Raw genomic sequence first — 24,035 nt, 5'->3', positions numbered from 1 at the left:
GAGCCCAGGTGGGAAATGCTGATTGAATCTTAGCAGAGCAGAAAGGCAGCTGTAGCACATATGCTGCAGCATAAGGAACGATGGCAGTATTGCCTATATTTCATACCCTCGTTCGAGTCTCCACTCTCCCATTCACCTGCCACCGTGAGGAGCACAGCTTTCTTTTCAGGAGGATAATCTGATTGCTACTTTTGCATCAGAAAACTAAGAGGCTCATATATCCTGCCAGGATGGGAGCATTTTTTCAGCCTCAAAGCCTATAAAAAATATTGTGGCATGAACAGTTCAGCTGAAACAACAGAATGCTAGGAAAATGAGTCTACAGAATGTGCTTGAAATATTAGTCATCAACATGGTATAAAGTGCCCTTTCTCCACAGAGGAAGGCTTGTGCCTGAGAGCTAAGTACACTTTCATCTGCAGGACCAGGTGGAGGCTGTCGGTTTATGTTCTGCAAACTCTTAACTACCTAAATCTGTCCACTGGTGTGAAGATTAAAGAGCGGGAAGTATATCCCACTCCTCTGTGCTCTCTGATATTCTCTCTGGGGCGATAGAAAGCAAAAGTCTAGTCATATTATATAGATATTAGGATACATATACACAGAATGTATACATAAATATATTTCAGATATATTTTTATGAAAATGCATTCTGTTTATAATCCAGTGATACAAAAGTAATTTGTTCTGTGTTTGCATGTGTATGTGGGAACCCATGTGTGTGGGTAAGAAAGTATGATGCATATGTACATGAGGGGATCAGAGGTCAAGCTCAGGTCAAATAAGCTAGGCTAGCTGGCCAGTTCTCCCACTTTGAGTTACAAGTATTAAAAATGCAAACCCTTATGGCTAGCTTTGGGGGGAGGGGATGTGTGTGAGTTCTGGTAATTGTGTTTGCAAGGCTAACACTTTAGCAATTGAATGGTCTCCCAGTTCCCAAAGTTTGTTTTGAAAACAACCTGGAAATAATTTCTCTCTCCCTCCGCCCTTCTCTCTCTGTCTCTCTCTGTCTGTCTGTCTGTCTCTCTCTGCTTCCTTCAATAAAGTCATAAAAACTAAAGCTGTAGATAAAAGGAGAAACATAGAAATATTTTAAAACTAGCTAATGGCATCAATTTGGTGTCTTGTAGAGAGGTGATTTGTGGGTACAGAATTCAGCTTTCGTTTAAAATGATGACTGAAAGTATTTTTGGAACAAAGAAAATCTCTTGAGAATTTTTGTGGAATTTAGCCCAATATTTTTATTATTAGGAAGACTAATCATCCTTGTCTGTTTAGGAGATAGTTGTAGAATCTCTCTCTCTCTCTCTCTCTCTCTCTCTCTCTCTCTCTCTCTCTTGTGAGAGATTTTAGTTTTTAAAAGAATGTATGCAGTCTTGCTCTGATTGCCAGGGTAGACGTGGCATAGTGCTGTGAGAATTTCTAGGGCCATTGTGTGGCTCCTCTGCAGCTCCCAGCAGTGGCTAAGGGGCCCAGTCAGCCAACATCCACAGCATGACTTCAGATATTTTTAAATAATAGATTCAGAGAGCTTGAGTCGGTTGGCAGCGTTGGATTTTCAAAAGCATTCTAAACACTGGGGATTGATACTCCGCTTTCATTAGCAGCCTCATTGATCCTTGCACTGCCGCGTGTGTTTTGCCGTGGAGGGTACACACCTCATTTACGAAAACGGCTCCTTCACAAGTCACCTGTCAACGCAGCGTATTTCCCGGATGCCAGCAGGTTGGCCATTCGTCAAGGCGCCAGCATTTGGTGACTGCTGGTAATGGATTTTCATGTTTGTTTTATGAAGAGTTTCATTCAAATACTTTAAGAAGCCTGGCAGCATGTAAGTGAACACCACTCAGCGTGCGACACGAACCGCAGAGCAGCAATCTGGAGCGAGGTGCCAGCAGCCTGCTTGCGGTGGTTGCCTGGTCTGCCTGGCTGAGCGAGAAGTTGTGCCAGCTCTGAGAGACATACTGGCCGTGTGAGGTGGGTATTATTGTAGTTCTGGCTAAGGCTTGCTGAAGTGGAAGTGTGGAGTATATTCCCACAGGGAGCCCAGAAACACTGGAGCCAAAATCCTACCCACCTCCTTGAGGTTTTGGCCTGTTGATCTTAGTTTAATGGCTAAAACCGCATGGGTTCTCTCCAGCACATATGTACATACACCTGGCCTCAGGAGACGGGACTTTGTGGCATGTCTTACTGGCCAGCCACCTCCTGGGAGACTCACACCGACAAAAGCTTTTACAGTAGCGTATGGACGAGGATAGAGAACCCACGAGTTGGCAGATTCAGCCCATGAAGCTGTAAGGAACCAAAGCACATGGAACTGCACTTTTCCCTCCCCCTGCAACAGTTGAACCCCACATTTTCTCCCTGCTGCAACAGTTGAGCAGAGGGACACAGAGAGGCAAGGCAGGCAGGAGACACCTCATGGAGTGTGACAAATGAAAAATCTTAAAACGACATTTACTTTTACAAGTCAGACATTTAAGTGGGTCCTTTTTATGGAGCATTTTCAATTTTTATGTCACCTAAGAGACTTTTGCATTTCTTACAATTCTTCTGCACATTAAAAATGAATTATACTCTCTCATCCATTTTCAAAAAGAATTTTGGAAGAATTTTTAAAGCAGACAAAGGCCACATGTGCCCTGAGATACTCCAGTCATGTGAGCATTTCTCTCTTTGATTGATGGACTAATATTGATGACAGAGGAAAAGAAGTAGGCGTCTACATCTTTGCATGAATCTAGTGTTTGCTGCCGTTCAGAACCGGTTTTTACTGTGTCTCCCACTGGTTAATGTGCTTCTCAATATTTGTTTGGGGAAAACATGCGGACAGAAATAAAGTAACAGTGCAAGTCACCGTTCCAAGCCAGAGCACCTGGTTGCTCCAGTGATAAACAGAGAAAGAGACGCGCCCCCCACCCTCCGCCCAAGCGGCATGGGCTTTCTGTGCCAGGTGTGACACAGACTTCGCTTGCCTCCACTTGCTGAAGTTTGTCAACAGCTCTGAAGCTGTCTTGTAATCTGCTCTTCTCACATGGGTTAATAGAGTCTCCGAAGGGTTACAGAGTTGTCTGTGTAGGGCTGTGAACGCAAGCCTTGTGGTCCAGAGGTCTGTCTGGGGATCTCCATGGACACCACCACTCTTACACTGCCCTTTGGCTTTCTCTTTTGCTTTCTGTTATATGGTCCATGACTCATCTCAGCAGATTCTTTAACGTATTCTAACAAGTCTTCGGAGAACAGAATCTAGGCTTCATTTTATATCCAGCAGGTACTAATTTCATATTTGCTGGATGAATGAACTGAATTTAATCGTTGGGCCTCTGTGATTTTTGCACATGAGGGAAGAATTTGAGAGGGCATGTATTTCCTGTAATGCAGCCCCAAATGGGAATCAAACTGTTCTAACACCAGTAGGAGGACACTAGATCCCAGAGTGTGGTCACTGTATATCTGCCCAGTAACAATGAACAGTGAGAAGAAAAGGTCTTATTCTGGATTGATTTGGGTTGGAATGTAGTTGCCCAGGACTCCTGAGATAAGGATTGCCTGCTAATCTGCAGACCATTTAATTGCATGTTTCCATTAGTGCTGAGGACACTTGTAGGAGTTCCCTGTCCCCAACATGGTGAGACATCTCGCCTGTTTCCGAACACCCTGGAAAGCACCAGGAAAATTGGAAACCATTTTCCTTAGAGAAGACTGCTTTCGTCTGCAAGAGGGAAATTATATAATTCACGTGAATTATATGTTATGAATGCACACCACAATTCAAATACGTGACAAAGCAGTTTGACTACACACAGACTATATCTGTATATGTACCTGTATATTTTGAGACAGGGTCTCACTATAGAGCCCTGGCTGGCCTCAGAGTCACAGAGATTCACCTGCCTCTGTCTCTCATGTGCAGCAGAAGTTAAGAAGGAAGTGTGGCGTAACTTAGACGATTTTCCTGAAACACACAGAGAAATGTGATTCTCTTTGCTACGTTTTTTTCCTCAGAACTTAGAACGCTACTAGGCATTGTTTAGGTCCTGGTAAATATCTGCTTGAGCGATGATAAACGATGAACACTTGCAGGCTGCTATAAACACTGTTAGTGCCTTAAAGGATCCCATGAGCTGCACTGTTGACGTTAGTGGCTTTGATTTTGCTTGAATAGGAATAGGGCCACATAGGCTCATAGATTTCAATGTTTGGTCACCGTGGAGTGGCATTATTTGAAAGGATTAGGAAGTATGGCCTTGTTGGAGGAAATGTGACACTAGGGTGGTTCTCTCTGCTTGTGGACCCAGATGTAGAACTCTTAGTTACTTCGCCAGCACCATGTCTGCATGCCTGCTACCATGCTTCCTGCCATATGATAAACCTCTGAAAATGTAAGCAGGCCCCAATTAAATGCTTTCTTTTATAAGTTTCCCTGGTTATGGTGTCTCTTCAGAGCAGCAGAACACTGACTAAGACACAGAATAACATCTAAAGTAAAATTTTATATAAGATGGAATACAAATACAATATTTTTGATGAAATGAGTGCTTTATTAATTATTTAGATTTTAAAAGTTTTATTTCATGTGTCTTAATGTTTTGCCTGCATGCATGTATTTGAGCCATGTGCATGCCAGTGCCCACAAAGGTCAGAAGAAGGTGTCATATCTCCTGGAACTGGAGTTGGGGAGGATTTCCAGCTACTATGTGGGTGCTTGGAACCGAATCTGGGTCCTTTGCAAGAGCAATACTTGTTTGCTGAGCCACATTTCCAGTCCTATAGAGGAAATATTTTAAGTTAATTTTTTTATTTTATATTTATTAGTGATAACAATAAAACAAACAAACCAAAACATTTAAAATCCAAGACTCAGAATGACAGCACAGACCACACCACCGAACTCTGATACCCAATCTGTTTCTGTCTTCTGTTGTCAAGGAAATATTGCAGAACATAGAAGTAGCTTTCCTAGCACTTTCAAGATACACGTAAATTAAACAGATTCCAATTTAGTTGAGAAAACTACAAGAACAACAACAACAACAAAACTGAATAATTGATAACAATATTAAATTTCTCAAAGTATCAGATCAGAAGTGTTGCAAACATGAGAAATGCTGGATACCTGCAGTATGGGCTCACCCTAGGCCCACTAGCAACTGGCTGTATTCATGGGCTATTGCTGCCATTCATGTTGGCCTTATCCTCACTATGGGCACACTTGCATTTCTGCACAAGACTGAATGCTTTACCAAATTAAAATTCTAAGGACCCTGGGAGCAGGAGATCAGGAGGCTGGAAGGCAGCAAGCAAACCTCATGGGTGAGCAAGATCTTGGCTGGACCACTCATCCATCCATTTGTTCATCTATTATGATGGTTACTTTTAATTGTCAACAGGATCCCATGTAGAATCACCCGAGAAGAGAGTCTAATGGAAACTTGTGTAAGATTAGGTTGGCTTATGAGGTATTTCTCCCTTGGGTGAACTGAGATGGGAAGGCTCACTGTGTGTGTGTGTGTCACAGTTTCACGGGTTCTGGACCTGATGAACATGAGGGAGCTGAGAACAAGTGTAGACACATATTCACTGCTCTCTGCATTTGACAATGAATGTAACGTCAGCAGCTGCTTCAAGTTGCTCCTGCCTCAACATCCTTGCGATGATGGGTTATGAGCCACACAGCCCTTTCTGCCTTAGGCTGCTTTTCTCAGGGTATTCTGTCACAGCAATGGGAACCATTGTAAGGCCCTACCCCAATATCTTTTCTTGAGTACTACATATTAACAGCTTCTCTTTAAAGACTTGAAGCTTCAGATATAAAACCCGTATTGAGGAAAATGTAAACTCCCGAGAAAGTAGGACAGTACAGCTTGCCTGAAGAAGAAACACAAAGGCTGTAAGCGGTGTGGTGTGGAGGTGGTCAGCGAAGGTTTCTGTTGTTGACAGGTCTATGCGTTGTTTGAAGTTAGGGGTATTGTTGCTGTTCATTGCTTTGCTATATGTACCTATGTATGGTGTTCAGATAGCTTCACATACTATCAGGAAAAAGGCTAACATGAAGGAAGGGCATTTCTTGCTTCTTTTGGATTGGCCTTTAATGCATATCAACTGGTAACGAGTGACTGACCCTATGCCGAGTCAAAGCAGAAACACAAAGGATGTCAGCTTCGCCTGAAAACCTTCTGTAGTCCGTGAGAGCTCTGACTTACAGGCACATCTTACTGTACCCAATAACTGCAGGTTATTTTAACTTGAGTCAGCTGCTGAGTAAATACTTAAACTTGGAGTTGGAGATCTCACTGTCCTCGCCCCGGGAGACAAGAAAGGAATTATAGCCCCAAATGTTTATAGACTTGAGACCACAAACAGCAACCTATCATATTTTTGTGTCATTTCACATAAGGCCAAAAAAAAAACTACTTAGCTTCAGTCTGTCCCCATACTCTCTTGGGTTATGATGATATCACCGATGCTCAGGTGCCATGACTCTCATGAGATATGAAGAGACTTCACAATCCTTTAATTATTAATCACTTGTAATTGGAACTGAAGATGATAAACCATAAAGGATGAGGGGGGAGATGGGTGGGATGGAGGAGGAAGCAGCCTCTGAGAAATGCTCCGGAGTTAACCCTTTAATAAAACAACTCCTTCAACCTACCTTGCTGGCTGCCTTTCTGCACACAGCTCCCTGGCTGCACTTGTGCTGGAAGGGGAGGGGAAGGGGGGGGGGCAGATGCACAGGTCAACCTCGGTCATGGGAGTGAGGCTGTGTTTCCTGGTCTAGCTGGAGGCCCAATTCGAACATCAGGTAAAAGGTCAAGTAAGGTCAACGCAAACCAGCCTCGGGAAGCAGCAGCTGCTCTGTTGCCTCCAGTGCTTTTCAATTTAGAAGACTCAAGAAAAGCAGCTTCTCTCTGAATCATTGCTTTCCCAGGCTTACGAATCCCAGAATCTCTTGTACTTTCCATTGCTTTCCAAACACGGCTTTCTTTCAGGCTTCCCTGCACACAGATTGCAGTGATGTGGGCAAACAATTTTGACAAGATATGCAGCTTTGAGAGAAAAGCACTTTAGGCTTACAAGGACATGCACTATTGTTTGAGCTCTATAAAGGTGGAGCAAAAGCTATGATTTTTTTAGCCCCTGGCCAGGGAAATGCAGACTGGAACAAACACCTCTAGGGTGGCAGGATCCTGGTGTGCACTGAGGGTCTCACTCAGTGAGATGCTCAGTGACCACACCCTTTTGGATCTTACCTTCAAGTTTGCAACAAAATAGTTGGTCAAGGGCCGGGCATGGTGGCACACGCCTTTAATCCCAGCACTTGGGAGGCACAGGCAGGCGGATCGCTGTGAGTTTGAGGCCAGCCTAGTCTACAAAGTGAGCCCAGGACAGCCAAGGCTACACAGAGAAACCCTGTCTCGAAAAACCAAAAAAAAAAAAAAAAAAAAAAAAAAAAAAAAAATCGTTGGTCATTTTTCTGGGTTCTAGGATAAAGAAAAAAAATTTTATTACGTAAAACAGGTGCACATGTGCATATGTGTATTTGCAGGGGACAGATTTCTCTGGGCTCTCTTATGCCTTTGCGCAAAGTTACCACCACTTCAAGACAGCCTGGGCTTTGGAGCTAGATTGACGTATAGGTACTTTTCTTGCTGGATAGCTTTTAGCTTGTAAACTGGTTGCAGGTGGTTTTCCTCAGTTTGTGAGGCAAGGTCTTTTCACTGAGCACAAAATCTAATACTTTAACATAGTCACCCTGACCAGTCAGCTTGCTCCAAGAACTCCTTGTCTCTTCTTTTCTGAAACAGAAGTAACGGGCATGTTGCTGTGCCTTCTCGGTGTTTACCTGGACTCCGGGGATCAGAATTCTGGCCTTCCCTTTTGCCCCACCAATATTTTAACCTCTGAGTCTTACTTGTAGCTTTTATATTTGAGTTTCAAAAGCATGTGTTGAATAGCAACGCATGTGCAGGGTACTGTTGAGGAGGGACGAAGAAATCAGAGGCCTTTGCTCTGCCTTTGACAAAGTACAAACTAAACTGTAGACAAAAGCTTACAAAAGCTCATGTAAATGATCGGAAACGTGTAAAGCAAGGCCAAATTAATAATCTAACAGAGAGAATACTGAGGCACTGCAGCAGGCTCTCCCAGGCATTTGTTTTTATTTTTAAATAAGGCTTTTGGCCATTTGTTACTCGTCTTTTATTTTCCTTTGGTGCGTCTTCTGATTTCATTTCTTTTTGTATGAATGCAGCTCATCATCTGACTGCTGTAAGCTTGTGGGCTTCAGAGAACAATGCTTGCAATCAAGGTGGCCCATGGTAGGGAAATGTCTTTGAAATGACAGAAAAGGCAGGTGAATTTGAATTTAGGTCTTTTAAAATAAACTGTTCGGTTGTCTGTTTCTTTGGTGACTGCTCTACAGGTAAACACACATACACACACACACACAAACACACATACACACACCTACACACTCATATACACACATATACACATATACACACATATACACACATACACACACATATACACACATACACACACTCGCATACACACACACCACTTTATTGAATACTGAGAATATATAACAAATAAAAGGAAAAATTTCAATACTGTTTTTTGGCCTTGAAGGAAATGTTTAGCTAGGGAAAGGAAGAACTCATGAAAGAGGGAGCTTCACCTCTGAATGTTTATTGATCTTGGACAACAAACCAGATAACTAGGCCTGTAGACAGAATGTGAGCTTTGGGGTCAGAGATACCTGCATTTAATCCTGTATTGTTAGGGGTTATTTTTTAACAAGTGCTTTATGTACTTTGAATTCCAATTAACTCACTTGGTTATGTGTAAGCAATGAGAAACATCTGTGTAACAATTATGGCACAAAGCAAACCCCGAAGGCATGTAAAGACAGTCTTGGTTTTAGTGTCTATAAGAAGGTGAAGTGCAAAATTCAAGATCTTAAAGCATTTGTTTCTTATGGAAACATCTTTACTTAAAGCAGTAACACATTTGTGTTCATTCTTGACCAGTGAACTTGACCCGGGAAAGTTTCGCTGGGCCCCCCTATGCCTTTGTGTGAAGTTACCATGGGTTCAGGCAGCCTGAGCCTTGCAGCTAGATTGATGTACGTGTACTGTCTGGCTGGATAGCTCCCTTAGCTGGTAAACTAGTTACCAGTTTTAGCTCTCATTGCATCTGTAAAATGACAAGATGATAGACTACATTTCAAGACTATGTTTTGGCATTTCAGGAAAGAGCACTAACTTGTTCCGATCTGCTTTCGTTCTGGGCGAGGGTGAGGCTCTAAGCATTGCTTTTCTCTTCAAACTTGCCTTCAGAGTAGTACCTTTACCAAGGATCGCATTGACTTGGGAGAGTTGGTATTGATGCCTCCTGAAAGGATTCTGCTCAGCGAGTATTAATAATAACCATATTTTGTCACAGAGTGCCCATCCTTTTAACTGGGCATCTCTGGTAATGTGGGAAGTAACTATCTTAAAGACTACAGATTTCATTTAGAATGGCTTTGCTGTAGGTTCCTTTCCTTATCGTCTCATCACGTGGACTGGGATGGATATGAGAATGATGACAAGGAGGCGTCAGGACAGTGAGACCCAAAGCAAATAGAAGAATCTCAGCCCAGGAGCAGGGTGATAAAGAGGATGATTATCACCGGAGTGCCTTTAGAGACTGCGCGGTTCTTCCTACAACATTACTCCAGTGTTGGAGAAGTTGGTCCCTGGCAGTAAGATTTCACTGAATGCTGAAACTTGTGTTGAGTAGGTCAGCTTGAATCTTCTTTAGTGTATTTCAGCTCAATACTGAGAGAGCACTAAGCTCATCCACCCTGACATCATTCTTATTGCTGCCCTGTTCCTTGCCCCATGTTAGGTTTCTGTGTTTGCGCATCTTTTTTTTTTTTTTTCTGACTCTGAAGGTTACACTTGTTTGATGCTTTGTGGTTCAATTTAGATATGCCTTCTCCTCCTACTCATGTCCTGCTCATGTCCTAACTACAATGTCAGTAGTTCAGGCTGTGGTTACATCTCAGTGGTGAGGCACTTAGCCACACACAGAGCTTGGGTGTTTATTTCTAATACTGGAAACAAATTCTGTGACTGTTGTTTTGGTTAGGGTTTTGGTCCTTTTAAATCAGAAGCTACTGAGGCATCATCAGCGAGGGTCTATGGAGCAAGTTTGTGTACGGTCCCAAGATTTACAGAAGCTGGAGCACAAATTGACACTAAAATCTATTTAAAAGTTGGAGAACTAAGGACAATGTCTTATTCTCTGAATTATGGCTACTACAAAAGGACTAAGATTGGTAGTTTATAGGAAATAGAAGTTAGCTGTTAGGGAGCTGGCTCATTTGGATCTTACGTTAGATTTCCAGCACAATGCCAGCATGGTAGCATGATCTTGTAGTCTAAGCATTGGGGATGCCGGGACAGGAAGACAGCTAGAATGCACTGCGCAGCTAGTCTACCTGGGTGAGTGAGCACCAGGTTCAGTGAGAGACCCTGACTCAAAAAAACAAAGTGGAAAGTGATTGAGGATGGTACTTAGTTTACACACACACACACACACACACACACACACACACACACACACACACGGCGAGGAGGGAGGATGAAGGAGGAGGAGATAGAGGATGAGGAAGAGGAGGAAAAAGAGGAGGAGGAGGAAGAAGAGGAAAACATGGAAGAAGAGGAGGAAGAGAAGAAGATAAAGACAAAGAAGAAAAGAGAGAGGAAGAAGAAAGCAGCAGCAGCAGCATGTTTGAGTTGAGGTTCATGAGTGTTGTGCTGATATGTGCAGCCTCTGGTGAGGGCCTCCTTGCTGCATCACACATAGCAGGAAGCACCTTGTGCTAAGACAGAATAAGTATGCCAAGTCAAATGTTTCTCCCTCTTTCTATAAAGCTACCAACGGCATCATAGAGGCCACATCCTCAGAACCTCACATACTCACAAGTACCAAGGCTCTATGTCCAAATACCTATGATTCAGAACATGAAATGTTTGAGGGTCACATTCAAACCACAGTTCCTTATGTGGTTTAATGCGTTACCTGGATCATTTCCTACTTCTGCCAGGTACCACTGGTTGTATCCTGGTGAGCACAGCTGCCTTTCCAGTTCTGCTAGGCCTCTTTCCTTTCTTTCACTCATTTCTTCTCATGGTCTTTAGCTCTCTGCTGAGGATGCCACTGTCACCAAGGGCTTCTATATTCTTGTTTTCCTTTGACTGCATTATTAGACAGTTTGGTTGGGTTCATGGCCCTGGTGGCTATAAAATGGGATTATGCCATGGCACTACTGCTTCTCCCAATGGCTAAGTAAAGGTCTATGAACAGCATCAGACTTGTAGATGCTTGTTACCTTCTTTTCTTTTTCTTACTTGCTAATAAAATTTTCTTTCCTTAAAATGCATTTCACCATTTACCTATTTTCCAAGGTACATGCTCCTCTCTCCCAGTCACTTCATTCTCGCTAGTAAGCTAATGGTGGGGAGAAAGTTTTTAAAATATATTGTCTTGTTATCACACTTATTTATGAGTCCTGAGATTTTTGGTCATTACAGTGTCGGTGGGGTCATTTCCTGGCAAAGGTTGCAGAAGTAGCTGGAGTGGCCCTACTCAGGGCACCCAGCTCGGTGTTGATTGTAAAGCTTGCTTGTGGTGTCAGAGTCGGGTCAGCACTGGTCTTGCCATATCTGAATCTCAGGAACTAGTGACCATGTTGCATATCTGGTATGGTCTGGACATTAGTATTGCCCATGTAACAAACAAACAAAATGTCTACATACTGAAAGCTAACTTTTAAGATGACAGTAATTAGAGGTTGGGCCTTGGGTAGGTGATTACATTGTGAGGGTTGCTGATGCTTGATTTTGAGCTTTCCAGCCTCAATAACTGTGAGTAAAATTTTTATGCCTTTTGTTGGATACGGTGGTGATCACCTTAACCCCAGCACCGAGGAGGCAGAGGCAGGAAGTCTCTGTGAGGTCCAGACTGATTAATGCCATTAATTCCTGACCAGCAGAGATACATAGTGAGACTTCTGTCTCATTTAAAAAATTTTTTTTCTTTTTTATAAATTGTCCACTTTAAAGTATTGTATTACAGTAGGCCAAATGGATGAAGTCATTCGCTGGTCAAAGAAGGTGATATGGAGATTATTCTTTATCATCCAGGTTGTTTGGACTAATCACATACATCTTTAAAAGTAGAGACGGGGATGATAAGAGAACAGGGATATGGACCACATGAGGAGAACATCACCCAACAACACTGGCTTTGAAGATGGAGAAGAAAAGATGTGAAACAAGGAAAGGGGATGGTATGTAGGGTCTCTAAAGACAAGGAAAGCCTCCAGAAACAAAACAACCTCATAAGTCATTAATTAAAGTGTGTGTGTGTGTGTGTGTGTGTGTGTGTGTGTGTGTGTGTGTGTGTGATTGTATGCCATATGTGTGCAGGTGTCTTTGGATGCAGGAGTGGGCTATAGAACACCTGACACAAGGACAGTGAATTGAACTTAGGTCCTCTAAGAGTAGGCAAAGCTGTTAGCTCCTAAGCCATCTCTCCAGCTCCTGGCACTTTGACCTAAGAGGCCTTATTTTGCATTTATGACCATAAAGTAACAAAAGTCTGTTACTTAAGCTGTAAGTTTGTGACAATTTGTTATAGCAGCAACAGAAAAAGTCCTAATAGATAACAGAGGTGGTAGACAGCTTTTCAAAGTAAGCTCTGGATAGAAGCCGAAAAAAAAGTGGATAGGTGTCATCAGTTAGAACCCAGAAACAAAGGCTTCCCAACTTCGACCCAACTGTTATAAATAATCACAAATAAAGCTTTTTTTCCTTACCCTCACTTTTTCTTCTTCATCCTCTTTATCTTTCCTTATTCTAAAAGTTGAATCACAGGCTTTCATCAAGTGCTGTGACCTTTATGTATACCCATTTATAAAAGTGTTTGTGGGGCAAGAACCACTCAACTATTACAACACACAAACCTCAGCATAGTTAAAAATTATTACAGCAAAAGTAACATACCGAATAAAACCAGGAACAATCAACTGCTATAAGAACATAAAAAGTTTTTTTTTTCAATATGGCAGCTTAACCTTGACACTTGACCATTTAAATATATTCATGTCTTTTAAAATTACACATGGGAAAAAGGGAAAGAAATTATGAATCATAAAAATATCGTACGTGGGAAAGTACACAAAATCACAAAGCTTCTAATTTGAATATCTAGTGTGCGTGTTCATATTATAGGGTAAGGGTTAGTTCCTGATTGAGTAATGATCATTCTTAGTGTACAAGATGATGCCCATTAACCTTAGGTATTAAAATAGGTGTTGATTCAAAGGACAATTTTTTTTATTATCTAAGATGTACGCATCTTAAAACTTCAGGCTTTTCGAAATGCTTAAGACATGGCTCAGAAGCCCTTGGCTTCCTAAGCTCCAGACTTGTAGAAACCAAAAGTTCACTGAGTCCGTTATATTGTCAAGGGATGCAAACAAGAAATATGAAACGGAGTGTATTTTAATAGCTTGGAAATGAAGTTTAGGATTTCAGTCCAAGGCATGTATTCAAGAATAATACTAGTGAAAACTAACACCTTCTCCTCCAAATCTGTAAACAGTTTCAAACAGGAAGATTCTGTTGTATAAGATGAAGCCTAAGTATTTTGAACATTTTCTCATGGGATACGCTGCACTGTCTCATGACACAGGCCCAGCTTTCGGTTTTTCCAAGTCAGAAAGTCTCTGCTCACATTTCAGACAAAGCAATTGGAGTATAAGTAGCAAGCACATTAAAAAAAAAAAAGACTGAATGTAGTGAATTTCAAAGAAACAGTGGCTGCTGTCAGAAGATACGAATGAAGTTAACCTAAAAAATATTGCATTTTAGAGACAAAGAAAAAGCAAACCCAAGAGAGACCCAAATCCTGTCTCTGTTGTGTGAGTTGTGTGTGTCTCTCTGTGGCTGTTGGCAGCCTCCTTCTCACGGTCCTCTGGAGCATCGTGTGAGATGAGTCTTGTCATTCATCCAGTGATAGGTAAGTTTTCTCAGGTCACAGAAGCAAAAATTTCCAACATGGCAAGTGAAAGCTGCTTGGCGTGTTTCCTCAGTCTTTGTTAAAATGGTTCACCAGGACTTTGTGGAGGACCTGCTGTGGTCTCAACATCACACTTTGTTAACTTTCATCAGCATCTCTTTAGAATATTAGACTGAACATTTCCAGGACATCTTGCAATGCTGTTATGATTCTTTGGATCATTGTAATGCCCATGAAAGAACTTGCATTTTAAGATACCCTAGGTTACATATTTTAGGATTCTCTGGGTGCTCTATAGCTAAATAGAAAACCAGGGAAAAGTTCATTGGAGGAAGAAGGGGTAGGCACAATGATGTGAACAATACAGGAATATCTTTCCAAATCCTAATCTCATTTGGACTTGGCATTTTGACGTCACTAGTGAGACTATTTTTAATGAAGAGTACAATTTAGACTCGATTTGTGCTTTACAATTATTTTTTCAGCAAGTGCATTTCCCACTAATGTCAATAACCATTATGATAATTTTCATGAAGGTTTTCATACCAATGTAATAGTGAGCCTTCACTACAAAAGCTATTCTTTTCTTTTATCATGCCCAGTGCCGGTGAGTCTGCTTGACTATTTGACCTGGGTTTGACTTTATTATAAGAACTCAGTGTTCTCAAAACTGAGCTCATTATCTTGTTCTTTATCTTCATCTCCAAACTGCCAAATTAGATTTTTGTTTGAAAAATACTTTACTTTTCCTTCCTTCCTTCCTTCCTTCCTTTTCTCCTTCCTTCCTTCCTCCTTCCTTCCTTCCTCCTTTTCTCCTTCCTTCCTTCCTCCTTCCTTCCCTTCTTCTTCCCTTACTTCCTTCTCCCCCTTTTTTCCTTCCTGCTCTGCCATACAATTACTGTCACAAATTCCATCTTTTTTTTCTTGTTTCACATCTTCTGCTGTTACTCTGTCACAGATTCTTTCACAGGCTAACATCAATGTTACCTATATTTCTTCACTGGATGTTTATTTCTCTAGTTTCAGTTTAGCTCCCATATGTCCTATCATCTATGTTGATGTCCGTCAGATCCATGGGATCACTTGACCTCTGTTTAAGATCTCACTGCAATTTACCTTTGCCTGGATTACTATGTATAATTCTTTTATTTATTTATTTTTTATTTTTTCAACTTTTTAAAATTTTTACACATAAATACAATACAGTACATATAACAAGAAGAACCATGAAACAATCAGAAATTATGTAAATGTTACTTTCATAGTGTTTTGGTTATTTTCATTTGTCAACCTTGAAGAAAACATCTTTCCTGTCTTGGTGAGTCTAAAATTCTGAACATAAAGCAATATCTATCATATCTCATCCCTATCAACTTAAAACATCTATCTAGACCTAAAAATAACTTACCCCCTAAGCAACTAAGGTTAATTTTAAAACTAAGCTATCTGGTGTTCATCTCCATCAGAGACTTGAAAAGGAATAAAACTTAATTACCTGGGTAAACCAGAGGTGCAGGCTAGAAGCTTTGAAAATGAAAAAAATGACAGAGACAGTTAGCTGCCTGATCAGTCACCCAATACTCTCTATAATGTTGAAGCATCATCTTCAGCTTTCTGGCCCAGTATATCTGACATACATATTTGTGAGGCAGGAACTATGGAGGACTCACTTACCCTGTTAAGGCAGAGATTGGCCGTCAACTTTGCCTGCATTCAAGCTTGCTCATTTTTAGGCAGAATTCTGTCTCTGACAGAAATGAGGACATTTTGCCTGGTGGCTGGTTTGCCACATTTGATGCCATCTCCACAAGGCGGTTCATTGATGCTCATCATCTTCTTTGCAGTAGGCTGGGTGTTGCCAGGAGTTAACCTGTCATATTGTCAAAAGAATCTTTAAAATAATAGAAACATCTTTAAATGCCAGACTCTGTAGGTCTCTGAGGTTTTTGAAGACCTTTTCTATTTTACTTTATCTATCTATAGAATCATATCTATCTGTTAAACCTAGGATGTATATTTTTGAGATAAAAGTAGACTAGTAATTGACATGACCATGATTTGATCAACTAACAATTAGCTTGCATTACTTAACTATTCTAAACAGCCTGCAATAGCACTTTCAAATATTGTAAGTAAATCTTGTATTATAATTGAGTTGTATGGGTACAATACCTCATTTAGAGTAGAAATTTCTATAACATGTGTGAAGACTAATGTAAAGTTTGAATTCTATACCAATGTATGAAATTAAACTTATTTTGCATCAATATACAAAAATCTATATGAATGAATTAAAAATAACCTTATTTGTGAGTAACAATTAAGGTCTTAAGTTGAGGAGTAGACTCAATTATCTACTTTTTGTCCTATCATCCCGGTATATTTCTATATTCCTCCTTCTTCCTTTTCAACCCCTATCTCCATACCAACAAAAGAAAGGTAAAGGAAAAGAGATACATCCCTGAGTCCAACCTCGTTTTCTCTCTGAATAAGGCCATCAGTAACCTATAACCAATTCCCACTGAAAATAATCACCTGTATTTCAAAAGAGCAACCAAAAACTTAACCAATACCCCTCAGGGGAAATGAGGCATGGTTCTCTTTAGGCTTCTTCCGGCTGATTTGGGGCAAATAATACCTTTGTAGGGGCCCAACTAAAATTGGGGAAGTGGTTAAACAAGCCAGGAATCGTGTTTGTGGTCCAGTTTCTAAATGTTGAGAAATTCCAGGGTTAATAGAAGTCCTGTGTGGGACAGTCTGAAATGTTAGGCCAATTGGGATCTGAGGAATTTTTTGAAGCTGTCCTTGGAGCATTCCTGTTCTGATGAGAAACAGTAACTGAAGTGCTGGGTTATGGAACATGAAGTCTGATCCAGTGTCAGTGTCCATTTTTTTTTTTTTGTTCTGAAAACATGTTTCTCACAATCATTATACAGTCCTAAAATTATAAATGTATGAGGTGTTCAGGATGCAGAAAACAATTAAGGCTGGTTCTCTGCTCTTTGTATAAGCAGAAGAAGGACATCTGCAAATCTTCATTCATGCCATATGAAAATGGCAACTAATAATAAGCCTCTGGGATTCTGTGACCAACAAAATGCATTGTCTATGCATAGACGTTCATGTCTCAGCCCATATCAGAGCTACTCCCTTGTATTGGGATTAACGATATAAAATACTTGATTGTTCTACAGTTTGAGTTCTTTACATTACATTTGTGGACTTATCCCTGACCATCTCCTGATCCCACCTCCCCCATCCCCTCTCCCTCTTCTCCCCAGTCCTCAGAAAGGGGATTCCTCCTCCCCTAAAATCAACTTAAAATTCAGTAGCTCTTCTGTATACAAATGACAAATGGGATGAGAAGGAAATTAGGGGAACTACTCCCTTCTCAATAGCCACAAATAATATTAAGTATCTTGATAAAACTCTAACCAAGCAAGTGAAAGACTTACATGAAAAAAAAAAAAACTTCAAGTCTCTAAAAAAAAGAAAGTGAAGAGGATATCAGAAGATGGAAAGATATTCCTTGTTTGTGGATTGGGGAATCAACATAGTAAAAATGGCCATCTTACCAAAAGCAATTTACAGATTCATTGCAATAAAATCTCAATACAATTCTTTACAGACCTTGAAAGGTCAATTCTCAACTTCACATGGAAAAACCAAAAACCTAGATTAGCTAAAATAATCTTCTACAATAAAATATCCTCTGGAGGAATCTCCATACTGGATCTCAAACAGTAATAAAAACAGCATGCTACTGGCATAGAAATAGGCTGGTTGGTGAGTGGAATAGAATCAAAGACCCAGAAATAAATCCTCACAATTATGGGCATTTGAATTTTGATAAATATGCCAAATCCATACCATGGAAAAAATACAGCACTGTCAATAAGTGTTGCTGGTAGATGGCATGGATGGCTACATGTAGAAAAATGCAAATAGACCCATAGTTATCACCATGCCCAAAACTAAAATCCAAGTGAATTAAAGACCTCAACTTAAAACCAGACACTCTAAATCTGTTAGAAGAAAAAGTAGGGAAAAGCCTTGAACTCATTGGCACAGGAGACAACTTCTTGAACAGAACATCAACAGCTCAGGCTCTAAGGTCAATAATTAATAAATGGGACCTTGTGAAAATGAAAAGCTTCTGTAAGGCAAAGGAAACAGTCAACAGAACAAATCAATAGCATACAAACAGGGAGAAGATCTTCACCAACCCTACATCTGACAAAGAACTAATATCCAAAATATATAAGGAATTCAAGAAATTAAACACTACCGTGCCAAGTATCCAAATTAAAAAAATAGAGCACAGAGATAGACAGAGAATGATCATCAGAGGAATAATGAATGGCTGAGAAGCTCTTAAAGAAATGCTCAACATCCCTAGTCATCAGGGAAGTACAAATCAAAATGGCTTTGAGATTCTATTCTTACACCTATCCAAAATGGTTAATATAAAAATTCAATTGACAGCACATGCTGCCTAGGATGTGGAGAAAGGGGAACACTTCTCCGTTGCTGGTGGGAGTGTAAACTTGTACAACCACTTTGGAAACCAACCTGGAGCTATCTCAGGAAATTGGGAATAACCCTACATCAAGACCTACCATATTCCTGAGCATATACCTGAAAGATGTTCCACCACACAATAAGGACATTTACTCAGCTATATTCATATCAGCCTTATTCATAATAGCCAGAATCTGGAAACAACCTAGGTGTCCCTCAGCTGAAGAATGGATAAAGAATCTGTGGTACATTTACACAACGGAATACTATTCAGCTATCAAAAACAAGGAAATCTTGAAATTTGTAGGCAAATGGATGGAACTAGAGACAACCATCCTGAGTGAAGTAACCCAGACTCAGAAAGACTCACAGGGTATATATTCACTCATAAGCATATATTATCCACTTAATACAGGATAACCATACTACAATACAGATTAACCAAGGACCATGTATGATGTGGACCTAGACCCTCTCCTCAAATGTAGTAGATAAGCAGCGCAGTCTCCTGATGGGTCATATCATATGGGGAATAGGATGTACTTCTGACATGAACTCCCAATGTGGACCACTTCCCCCACAGCAGGGTGGCCCTGCCAGGTCACAGTGGAAGAGGACACAGGTAGTACAGATGGGACTTGATGGGCTGAGGTCAGATGTTTAGTTCTTTTATAGAGAAAACAATTCTCTATGTTTTCCCTTTTTGTTTTCTAGATAAGTTTTTGTTTTGTTCCTGCCCTCACACCCTATGGAATTCATTCATAGAGATCCATTTACAATTCTGTGAAACCAGCATACACTTTTGGACCTTTGAAGTCATGTTTTGTTTAATTGGAATATATGCCTTCCCTTTTCTCTCCAAGGATGCTCTTTATGGTACCTTTCATGTATGTCCTCCCGACTAGCTGGTTATCTCTTACAAATTTAAAGGAAGACATTTAAAGGAAGATATCTTTTCCTTTAAATCTTTACATCATTTAACTGCAGTTCTTGGTGTTGTGTACTACAGAGCTTTAAATTCCTCCTTTCGTGTATGAATAAACAGTTATGAGACACCATGTACCGAAATGTTCCCCCAGCTAAGCTACAGGGCTGTGAAAATAAAGTTCGCATTATATCTGCTTCTAAACTCTCCATTTTATGTCTTTAAATTATTCTTATTTTATCTATCTATCTATCTATCTATCTATCTATCTATCTATCTATCTATATCTATCAATCTCTCTATCTCTCTATTTAGATCTTTTATCTACGATCTATCTACTATCTATCTATCTATCTATCTATCTATCTATCTATCTATCTATCTTCTATCATCTATCATCTATTTAATTTTGCCAGACGGTCTCACTATGTAGGCTTGGCTGACTTGGAACTCACTATGTAAACCAGTCTTGTCTTACACTCATTGAGATCTGCCTGCATTTACCTCCCAAGTGCATGTGCCATCATGCCTACCCTCTATTTTAAGATAAATAATAAATAGTTTTCTAATTTTCCTGATATTAGGTAGGACTATCCACCTCTGTAGCTCTTTATCAAGAGCTGGACTTGTCTACTCTTAACATTAATCTTTCATACAAAGTTTAGAGTCGACTTTTTGAGTTTTACAAAATGAATCAATACTTCAAAACAAGTGTCCTCAGTCTACAGAATGTTTGGAAAGAACTGAAGTCTTTATACTAGTGAGCCATCTTATCCATAGTCTCTTTCAATACTTTAAATTTTCTAGCACTTTTCTACTAATCTTCATAATTTTATCTAAAAAATCTTCACAGCTCAAATCATAAATTTAGTCTGCATTTGTTGTTATTTGGTTTGTCTTTGAACAGTGATAATTTTCTTCTTTCCTGTCAAATTCTTAAATGTTTTTCTTTTGAAATTTATTTTTAGTTTATGTGTATTGGTGTTTTGCCTGCATGTATGTCTGTATACCACATGCATGTAGTACTTGGAGAGGCCAGAAGAGGGTATTCGATTTCCCTGGAATTAAAGTTACAAATGGTTGTTAACTGTCATATAGGCAACGGGAATAGAACCTGGGTCCTCTGGAAGAGCAACGAGCTCTCTTAATCATCCAGCTGTCTCTCCCGGAACCTTCTTTTATTATTGTAAAAGAAAATTTAAGAGCAGTTTTAGGTTCAAAGCAAAATTGGAAGAAGTTGTGGAGATTTCCAAATCTCTTGGTTCTCTTCCTAGATGCAGCGTATTGCCAATTATCAATACCCACAATCTGAGCGATTTGAAGAAATCATAATTAGCCCACATTGAAACATTATTGTCACTAATTGGTTTATTTTTGGTGGAGTTCAGTATGCTACCATAGCAGGTGTCCATGTTTACCGTGTCATATAGAATATTTTCGCTGCCTTGAAAGTCCTTTCTGTATTTGTCATTATTATTATTGTTGTTATTATTTTCATCCCATGAAACAATTTTAGCATATAGCACAGTAGCATTCTCTATCTCTTATCTTTGTTATTGTTGTTGGTTTTGGATTAAAAAACTGTATGTGTTATGTTTCAGTGATTTTTATTTTTGCCTTTATTTTCAAAGGAAAATGTTGCTCACTATTCTTTCAGCTTCCTGGCTCTGTGGTTTGGTTCCTGTCAGCTTTGAAAAGGTTTGGCCAACTATTCACATAGAAGTTTATTCTTTTAGTATTGCTATTATGCATTTTAAAAACAATTTGAAATTGCCCCACAATTTTTGGATGTTCCTTCATGCTATCTTTATCAATGTATTTTATAAGGTTTGTGATTATTCCTCATCTATGTCCAGCCTATTGATGAGGTGAAGGCAACTTTGTTTCCCTTACTACACATAATAATTTTAGCCATTTCTTTTGATTCTTTCTTACAATCAACATTTTTGCTTGTTTTAGCCACCTAAATGTTTATAGTGTTCATGTTTTCTATTAGAATTCACTCTTGTTACCCTTATATTACTAATGATTACTTTTAATTTCTTGTATGTCAGTTCTAGCGTCTATGCTACACTGGGTCTTACCCTGGTGTGAGCTATTTCCTCTTTTGTGAGTGTTTCTTTGGTTCTTCTGGCAAGTGTGTTATTGTCTTCTGTTGTGTGTTAGACATAATGTATCAGATAATAGAAACAAATGTAATAGATGTTTAGTGTGAGGGGGTGTGCTATTCTTGATTAGTTAGGTACATATTTAAGATTCTTAGAGCTATGGTTCCAGAGGCTTCAGATTCTCTAGCTTCCTTTGGTTTCCCCTTTCCTCTTTTGGGAAGTTCTTATATAACCTTGTTCCTCGGGCAAATTGTGTATTAAAGCTAAACTTCTTTTCGTTTTCCCTTTTCTTAATCTTTTTGGCTGTTACTGTATAGAAGTTCTATTGGTATGGTGATAGGAATCAAACAGATGGAATAGTCTGTCTATAGTCTTTTGTTAAATCTCATCTTTTGGTGGGTCAGTTTCCATGGCGAGTAGCTTTCAGACATGTTTTTGTCCTCCAGTGGAATGGTTTGCTTTCACTTCTTCTGCCTGCTTTCTCTTGGGTGACGTCATTCACGCATATTTCTTTGAAGACCTCTCATCTGCTCTCCTATCACCACTTTGGATAAAACAGAGGCTGGAGTTGCTGAAATGGGAGAAATTCCTTTTGGAAACTGTGGTGAAGTTGATTATTTTGACAAGGCAAAGCCCTTTACTCTAGAGACTCGGGTCTTTTTATAATAGATATTTAGACATGTTTTTGAAGGCTTTGCTCTTCCACTCTCCTTGCCAGAGGCATAAAGGGAACTTTTTCTGATCTCTAACATTATAACCTCTTGTGGCCTTTGGATCCTGGAGAGAAAGCCAAAAAAAAAAAAAAAAAAAAAAAAAAAAAAAAAACAATAAAAAATATATAAAGTAAAATCAATCAACCACTCAATCAATCTGGGACTTCTGGGGTCTCTCATACTCACGTTTATCAATACTTTCTCTTCCAAAAGGGTAAAAAGTGCCATTTAGTTTTATATGTATGTCATGGTCCCATTAACTTCTGCTATAGCTTATCAAATATTAGTTGTTGTGTCTTTTGCTTGTTTAAGCTTTGGAATTTGTCTCTCACCTTATTAGTTTACAGATCCAAAAAAAATGTTTGAATTTTCCTTTTTAAATTTATTCATTTTTCTTTTCTTTTGTTTTTAGTCTTGGTATGTGTGTGTGCTCATGTACTCTTATGTGCTTGTGGGTGTTTCTGGTGATGCACGCAAGCCAGTCTACATCAGTTGCTTTCCTCATCCTCAATGGTTGTCTACAATTCTTGAAAACAGACTCTCTTACTGAGCTTGCAAATCCTCAGCTGGTCTAGCAAGCCCCAACAATTGTCTTATCCCTGTTACCTCAATGGTGGGCTTGCAAACACCACACACCATCTCACATGGCTTTTATGTGAGTGCTAATGCTTGCAAGGCAAGAACTTTATCACCAGAACCATCTCCCCAGTCCCTGTTCTACACTGATTGTTTTTGGTAATGAGTAACGATTTCCAAGGTGGTTTATTATTTTATTTTATTTTATTTTTTTTTTTTTATGTTGAGTCTGAAACTGAATTCTTGATAGAAGTTTATTTGATGATTATTTTATGTATACAGTACTGGGTTAAGTTTGCTAGTAACTGGTTTACGTGTTTGGAATTTGTGTACATAAATTAGATTGACATGTAATTTTCCTTTTTCACACCGTCCTTTTCTAGTCCTAGTATTGAAGTTTAATATAACTTCAGAGAATTAGTTGTTCTACTTCCCCTGCTCTTCACGCATTCTGGAATCACTGGTATCAGATTAGAACTATTTGTTCCTAAAACTCTTTGTAGAATGTACTTGTGAGTTTGTCTGAAATCATTGTTTTCGTTGTGGGAAGATGTTACATTCTACTTCAATGCACATGGCAGGTACAGAGCCACCTTTTGATAATTTCTTCTTGTGTACACATTTGTACACTTAGTCAAAGTTTTCCAATTAATTAGAATAAAGTTATTCACTACAGTTTCCTATTGGTCTGTCTTCTGTTTTTTTGTTTTTTGTTTTTTTTTTGTTTTTTTTTAATTCTGATGTCTTATCATGTAGAGAAAGTCAGAGCCTGGCAGCAGACAGCCGTCTCAGGAGACTTTTCTGGTAATCCTACATAGGATTAGGTCAGACTGGTTTAAAACATCTTCTCCCTGCAATTCTCCAAGCAGTCATATCTGCCACTGATGCTAAGAGTTACATCAGCTTCAAATATCGCCTGTCATTCTGTGGCATATGCTGGACCTTGGCCTAGACAGCGTCTGGGTCTATAGATTTAAAAAAGAGTTTAATAATTGGTTGTTTTTGATATCTTAACATTTTATGAAGATCTCTACAACCGATCTGGATGGATTCTGTGTGCATCAATCCAATTCAGAGGCTGCATTTAGACACAGCCTGTGAATCCAAAGT

Source organism: Acomys russatus, chromosome 30 (assembly GCF_903995435.1).
Source record: "Acomys russatus chromosome 30, mAcoRus1.1, whole genome shotgun sequence".
Taxonomy (NCBI): Eukaryota; Metazoa; Chordata; class Mammalia; order Rodentia; family Muridae; genus Acomys; species Acomys russatus.
Note: the sequence above shows the minus strand (reverse complement) of the source record.